Consider the following 8,105-nt stretch of genomic DNA (forward strand, 5'->3'; position numbering starts at 1 on the left):
GGGGCTGTTTGAACAATATCCTATTACCTCTATTGATGCTCAATGGTCACTATGGGGAGGCTCGTCACCCCAGCATAAGCCAACAACTCGAACACGATGTCTCATACCACCATGCTTGGCTCATAAGTCTTTAGAGATCATAACACACTAATGGTTATTAATATACCAAATCAATAGTAATGGTGGTATCCTAGATTCTATTGAATGTTATACAATCATCAAGCACAAGGATGATCGAGTGTGCATTAGACTAATGCGGTTGACTACAGAGGACCCCGAGCAAACCGATATTGCGTACGCATCCCTGTAGCTCTAACTATTATCGGTCGTCAGTATTCAACTTCGATCACCCATATAAGCCTGGGATAGACTCTCTAAAATGGGTTATTCGCATATTTAAATAATTTGCGAGACTCAATCCACCACAACAATACAATTCAATTATATTAGCATTTTTAAGCATTCAACATTAAAGAATTTTAATATTAAGAGGTTCATGTCATTCAAGCATAATCAAACATGTTCCCAATTAAATAATAAACAGACACATTTATTTGTTCTAAAATGCTAAGTAGAAACTTGATGGTAGATCTTCACCTTAGATTGAAATCCTTGACTTAGATGTAGCCCTAATGTCAAAAATTTAGGGAAAACACTCCAAACCTAAATTAAAGTACAAGACTATCATTAATGATGTGGATTTATTCCTAATTAAACATTAAATGATGAATTATAGCTTACTAACTCGATTGGAATGATCCATCAACTCGATTGACAAATCGAGACCCGGAATCGACACACAACCGGAACCCTGACGGAGTCGAGCCTGATTACGTATCCCGCAAGAGTATGGGCCGCTCCAATCGACAATTATGACCGAAAATCTTAACATACTTAACTCTAGCATTAGGGTTTTAGAGAATCGATGGAAACGAAAGGAGGTTTATAACCATAATGGCTCAAAAAATGTAAGAAATGAAAGAAAGAGGTAGAAGGATAACTAGGAAGCCTCTTACCTATCAGGGGATGAAGAATCCAACCCAAAATCATCGGGTTTCGGCCGTAAAAAAACGTGAAATCGAGCATAAATGAAAGATCTTATAAAATTTGGTGAGCATGGGGATTGGACGGCGTGATCTATTGAGTGTGAAATATTACATATTTTCCCTATTTATACCTTAGTTTTATAAACATGATAGTGCTTAATCAATTTAATTATGCATGCTTTCATGTGCGAGGCGATTTCGAGAGCTTAAGGTGAAATTGATGCCAAAAGGAAGATTTATACTCAAAAGATTACTAAATAAAGATTTGGAGTTTTGAAAGTCATTAATGAAGAATTCACATGCCAAACATCTAAGAAAACCAAGTGAGGAATGAAGAGAATCAAAATTTGAAGTGAAGAAAATGAATCTTGAAAATGTCCTGAAAACAAACATATTCCTTAAATTGTCCTCAAAAAGTATATTCTGAAACTCTTAGTTTATTTTTGAGAAACTGCGTAAAGTTCGTAAATTTGAGGTGGTTTAAACTCTGAATCTATTTTGGAAAACTGCGCAGAGTGCGTAAATTTGATACGGTTTCTAAATTTTTCCAACTCAGTGCGAAAATCAGAATTTCACAACTATAAATAAAACTCTCTATGATGCTCCAAAGCATTTTTTAGGGTTTGAAAAGGTCTCAAGGAGCATACACAAATGTGGAGTAGGCGCTAAAGAGTTTTTCTTCTTCCCTAGCTTATTTTTCATGCTTTGTTTAAGAGATTTAGTTTCAATCATTTCTATAGTTGGCTAAACCTCTTAGCTAGGACTAAGAGGTGAAGCTTGTAGTATGTTTAGATGTTTATTTTGCTTTGATCCTTATTCTTATTGAACTTCATTGATTTCTAATTTGATATTAAGGGAATATTTTCAGTTTTCTATGATCTATTGTGACTCAAATTACAATAGATGTTATGATAGCTTTGGATATCTTCTTCTCCTATTTTGAGATAGTGGAATTAATAAATCCCATTATTCATTATCGTCGCCTGGGCATAGTATGGTGATGGAATCTTTCCAATTATCATAATTCTCCTCTATTAAGAATTAGGTCAATGAAAAGTTTAAATTTGATTTAAATTATTTTATCTTCCAATTAGATAGGATAGGACTCCAAGTCCAATTATGTTCCTTGAATCAAGTAAGGTAGCATCATGATAGCTACAAGTGGATCCTTGGCACCCTAGTTCCTACCTTTAGATTCATAAGTTTTAATCAACATTATTCACTGTTACTCTCAATTATTAAGATTTCAATTTAGATTTTTTTCTATTTCTAGTTCTAGGAATTTTCAGAATACGTACAAGTTTAGTCCCTGTGGATTCGACCTCAGTCTTACGGAGTTATTACTACTCGCGACCCTACACTTGGGGTTGTGAACAAGTTTTTGGCGTCGTTGTCGGGGACTACGACTATGTTTTTCTAGAATTAATTGGTATTAGAATTAGGTTAAGATTAGGATTTATTTTCCTGCTATGTTTTTAGGTTAGGATTTTTTCTGAAATTATTTTTAGAAACTAACATTGTTTTCTGTTTTGTAGGATCCTAACATAGCAACTCTTATTTGGTAATTTTGTTCCAACCCTCTCTCTTATCTTTTTTTTTAGATCTCTTATTTGTTTTTAGTTTTTCTAATTTTCTTTTTAGGTTTAATTATTTAGTTACTTGAGGGATGAGAGTGTTTCATGCCCAAGTGGGTTCGTGACAACACCCTCCGTCCTTTGAGTGAAGGAGGATTAGTCTAAAGGTTGCCTATCCATCATAAGATTAGACACCATTTCAGATCCTCTCAAATAATTGAAGTGATGGCTGCAACTCAACCTCAACTACCAGTTGAGTAAGTTCAAGATGAAAATGAGGTGCATAATACACCCCCACCTCGTACTCTACAAGATTATTTACAACTGGCGGGGGTGAGTACACCTTCCTGCATGATATTTCCATTGAATGCAGGAACCGTGGATATTAAATTAGGGATAATTCAACTCCTCCCTAAGTTTCATGGAATAGAATCTGAAAGTCCATACTTGCATATAAAAGAGTTCGATGAGATAATATCTACATTAAACTTCTCAAACGTGTCTAAGGACACAGTTAGACTGAAATTATTTCCTTTCTCTTTGAAAGAAAAGGCTAAGTCGTGGTTACATTCCTTAAGACTAAGGTCCACTGGCACGTAGGCTGAGATGACAAGAGAGTTCCTTAAAAAGTTCTTCCCCTATCATAAAACTAATACCTTAAGGGCCTGTTTGATTTTTCAAATTCATTGTAAATGTCCTGTAAATATCTGCTTATTACAATTTCACCCTGTTTGGAAATAGGTAGATACTTCTGCTTGGGAAAACGGTCCAAAAGGATTAACTAAAATTTATGGGCCCCGCCATGATGTATATGACATATCTGCGTTGTCCATCTGCTTTACTGTGACATTTTGAGGTATGAGCCAAAAAATGAGGTAGATCCAACATTGAAGTGGCCCATACCAAAGTAAATAGTGGCCCCAAGAAGTTTTTAATGTTGGGTGTTCGATTCCCTTTTTCCTACGGTGTGGTCCAATTGAAATTTAAATCCGGCTCATTTTTTGGGTCATGCCCTAAATTCAGTTGGCATAACGGATGGACAATGTGGATAATCCACATAAATCACGGTGGGCCCCACAAATATTTGGCAGCATCCTTGATTTTAGCATTGAAAAAGTAAGAGTCAAATCAATCCTCGAAAATGATGCAGTAATTACCCATGGAAATAATTATTACCTATTTACAATGCAAGTACGTTTACCTTAGAAAATTAAACAGGCTCTAAGGAAAGAAATCATGAATTTTGGGCAAAAAGAGGATAAGACCTTCTTCCAATGTTAGGAGCGATTTAAGGATCTCATAAATTCATGTCCATAACATGGCTATGAAACATGGCGTATAATAACCTTTTTCTATGAGGGATTGACCTCACCTATGCACCAATTTGTGGAGATGATGTGTAATAGGGAATTTATGAATAAGGAAGCCAATGATGCGTGGGATTATTTTGATAAACTTGCTAAAAACGTGTAATCATGGGATACCTCTTCAAGAATTACCACTTCTAAGCTTACTCAATCAAAGGAAATGGGGAGAAATTTATGTTCTAAATGAGGAAGATGATATAAATGCAAGAGTGGTCAAACTCACAAGAAGAGTCATAGCCATGGAACTTAAGAAGATGGAACCTGAAAAGACTACGGATGTTATTTGTGGTATTTGTTCTTGTAACATACATACAACTAAGAATTACCCAAAAATTCATGCTTTTCAAGAGATATCGAATGAGCAATCAAATGTCGTAAACAACTATCAAAAACCTTTTAGTGGACCCACCTCAAATATATATAACTTAAGCTGGAGGAATCATCCAAACTTCAGTTGGAGGAATGGACAAACGGCTACTCCTCAAGGGATCCTTAACCAATTTCTAAATCAAAGGAAACCTCGAGGGGATCTGGTCTTAAAACATAAACAAAACCAAGGGCTTAATCAGGGTATGCTGTAAGCCTTTCAAAACCTTACAAAGGCCATATAAGGTCTTGAAACAAAATTTTAATTGGGGAGAAAGGGATCCTTCTGGCTCAGCCTCTCCCTAACACAAAACAATAATATGAAATCAGTGACCCAAGCTCTTCAAAATAGATGGAGCGGTCTAAGTCTATAACCACTCTTAGAAGTGGGAAGACAATTGACAAATCTATTCCAGTGAGGGCTGAAAAGCCTAAGGACCCGAAAATAGATGAGAATGATAGACCTAGTAATGCTCCACATGGGTTAGAACTAGAACCTCAAAGTAAGCCGATTACGTCATTCCCTCAACGGTTGATTGCACTAAAACCTCTCTCTAACTCTCAGGATATTATAGAGGTGCTTAAGCAAGTATTATCCCTCTACTGGATGTCGTTAAACAAATCCCTTCATATGCTAAATTTTTTAAAGATTTATGTACAACGAAAAGATGAAAAAACATATAAAAGAAAATCTTTTTGACAGAAAAGGTAAGTGACATCCTCATACAAGATATGACACAAAAATACAAAGATTCCGGTAGCCCAACTATCACTTGTGTAATTGGGAACCACCAGATTGAGCACGCACTTCTTGACTTGAGGGCGAGTGTAAATCTGATCCCTTACTTAGTTTACAAATAATTGGGTCTAGGTGAATTAAAACTTACTTGGACCACATTACAACTTGTTGATCACTTAGTTCATGTACCAAGAGGGATGACTGAGGATGTGTTACTCCAAGTTAATAAATTTTACCATCCAGTGGATTTTATTGTCCTGGATACTCAACTCATCATAGATGTGAGTACTCAAATACCTGTTATTCTTGGTTGCTCATTCCTTGCTACATCAAATGCTATCATTAATTGTAGGAATGGAATTATGAATTTATCTTTCAGAAATATGATATTAGAGCTCACCATCTTTTCCAACATGAACAAATAGCTAGAGGATGATGACAATACTCACCACATTAACATGATCGATTCTTTCATGGAAGATAAAGCATTCTTGACTCTATACTCTGACACTTTAGAGACGTGCTTGGCCCACTCCCCTGATTTAGATGATGATATGATTAAGGAGATGGATGCCTTGTTTAATGCTACGCCGGTACTTGAAGTTAACTGGTGGATGCCACAATTTGAAAAATTACCCCAAACCTATGTAGTGCCTCTACCGTTTAACCTTAAAGCATCGAAGCTTAACCTAAAACCTTTACCTACAAATCTTAAATATGTCTATTTAGGTCAAGATAAGACATACCTCGTGGTGATCTCTTCCCATCTTGAGAAAGAACAAGAGAGTGTGCTCATTTTCACTCTCACTAAACATAAAGGAGCTCTTGGATGATCGATTGTGGACCTCAAGGGAATTGACCCTTTAACTTTTACTCACTGCATCCATCTTGAGGATAATGCGAAAACTTCTCGACAATCACAACGTCGACTTAATCCAAATATGAAAGAAGTGGTTGAGGCTGAGGTAATTAAGTTGTTGGATATGGGTTTCATATACCCTATATCTGACAGTCAATGGATGAGTCCAACTCAGGTAGTTCCTAAGAAGTCCAGAATCACCATCGTAGCCAATGCCGACAATGAACTCGTGCCAACTAGAGTTACTACTGGTTGGAGAATGTGCATTGACTACAGGAAGTTGAATACAGTCATAAGAAATGACCACTTTCCTTTGTCTTTCATTGATAAAATTTTGGAAAGGCTAGCCAGTCACTCTTACTATTGCTTCTTTGACGAATATTCGGGCTACAATCAGATAGAGATGACCCTTGAAAATCAAAAGAAGACAACATTCACATGTCTCTTTGGCACTTTTGCTTAACAAATGATGTCATTCGGACTATGTAATGCCCCCACCGCTTTTCAGCGATGCATGTTGAATATTTTTTCTGACATGGCGTGGCAATATTTAGAGGTCTTCATGGACAACTTCTCTGTCTTTGGTCCATCCTTCAATAAGTGTTTGAAAAATCTTAAATATGTGCTGAAGCGATGCGAGAAAAATAATTTGGTTCTGAATTGAGAGAAATGTCATTTTATGGTTAGTAAGGGAATTGTGCTTGGACACATAATTTCGTCCAAGGAGATTGAGGTAGACAAGGCAAAAATTAATCTTATCTTTAACCTACCTCCACCGAAAAGTGTACGTGACGTGCAATCCTTCCTAAGACACGCCAAATTCTATATACGATTCATAAATGACTTTAGTCATCTCTCTCATCCTTTATATAATCTACTTCAAAAGGATGTACCATACGAGTGAACTGAACAATGCCAAGAAGCTTTCACTAAGCTCAAGGGCATAGTAAATACCACACCTATCATGCAGCCACCCGATTAGAGCATCTTTTCTAAGATTATGTGCGATGTATCTGACTATGCTATTGGGGCAGTGTTAGGCCAGAGAAAAGAAAAGAAGCCCTACATTATTCACTATACAAGTATAACTCTAAATTTTGCTCAAGTGAACTACTCTACTACGGAGAAGGAACTCTTAGTCGTAATGTAACATCCCGTACTTTTCAATACTCGAGTGTTACCAAGATGACCAAATAATTCATTTTAAATGAGATATAATTGTGTGTGCGTGTGTGCGTATATTATAATATAAAATAATTTTATAATTATTTGTAACAATACGTATGTTACTTAAATTAGTTAAATTATGTATATTATTTAAACTATATATAAAACAAATTATATACCAACACATTACTATATAATCAATGTATATTAATTAACATTTACATTTTATAATTTTAACTATATACTAACGTATTATACTATATAAAATATATATATATATATATATATATATATATATATATATATATATATATATATATATATATATATATCTCTTAATATTAACTTTGTTATACTAATATATGCATATATAATTACAAAAATATATCATAAATATTAATAATTGTAAATAAATACTTATCTATAACTATTAAATTATTATACTAAATAAATATTTATTTATTTATTATATAATCTAAAATAGATAGTGGCCCTGATAGGCTCGCCAGTTAGATGAACGACCCTGATTGTGAGTGTGGATCCCGGATCTCCATCTGATCAATGATAATTGATACTAAATGGCCATATTTCAGTTGATATGGCCTACTTAAGCATGGGATCTGCCTCGTTCTTTGGGCTGGGTGCTAATAGGGGTTGAGAAAACAGATGAACGGAGTGGATTTACTGAAATCATCGTGGCGGACCCCACTTCACATGATGCAGGTGCAAAGCAGATGCACAACCGCCGTGCACTGGACTGGAAACCCAGTCAAATCGGGTTTGACCCGATATCTCCCGAAATGGAGATTTCTCTCCAGCGTTCCCTCCAACGTTGTTTGAAACAGCTGGCACCGTGCATTGATCTGTGGCCCACCATCATAGGTCATTCTCACTATCTGAACCGTCTATATTGTAAAGGGTCCGAAGATTATCAAAACCATGGTCGATCCACCTGCTGGAGTGCACCTACACACACGAGGGCCGACG

The 8,105-nt window shown here is 35.8% G+C and overlaps 1 non-coding gene across 1 annotated transcript; it reads right to left on the bottom strand.

The window, feature by feature from the left end:
• Positions 1-3,836: 3,836 nt before the first annotated feature.
• Positions 3,837-3,945, bottom strand: LOC131241818 (small nucleolar RNA R71). Its single transcript, XR_009169387.1, has one exon. It is a non-coding gene; the product is annotated as a small nucleolar RNA R71 (small nucleolar RNA).
• Positions 3,946-8,105: the final 4,160 nt, after the last annotated feature.

Source organism: Magnolia sinica, chromosome 3 (assembly GCF_029962835.1).
Source record: "Magnolia sinica isolate HGM2019 chromosome 3, MsV1, whole genome shotgun sequence".
Lineage (NCBI taxonomy): Eukaryota > Viridiplantae > Streptophyta > Magnoliopsida > Magnoliales > Magnoliaceae > Magnolia > Magnolia sinica.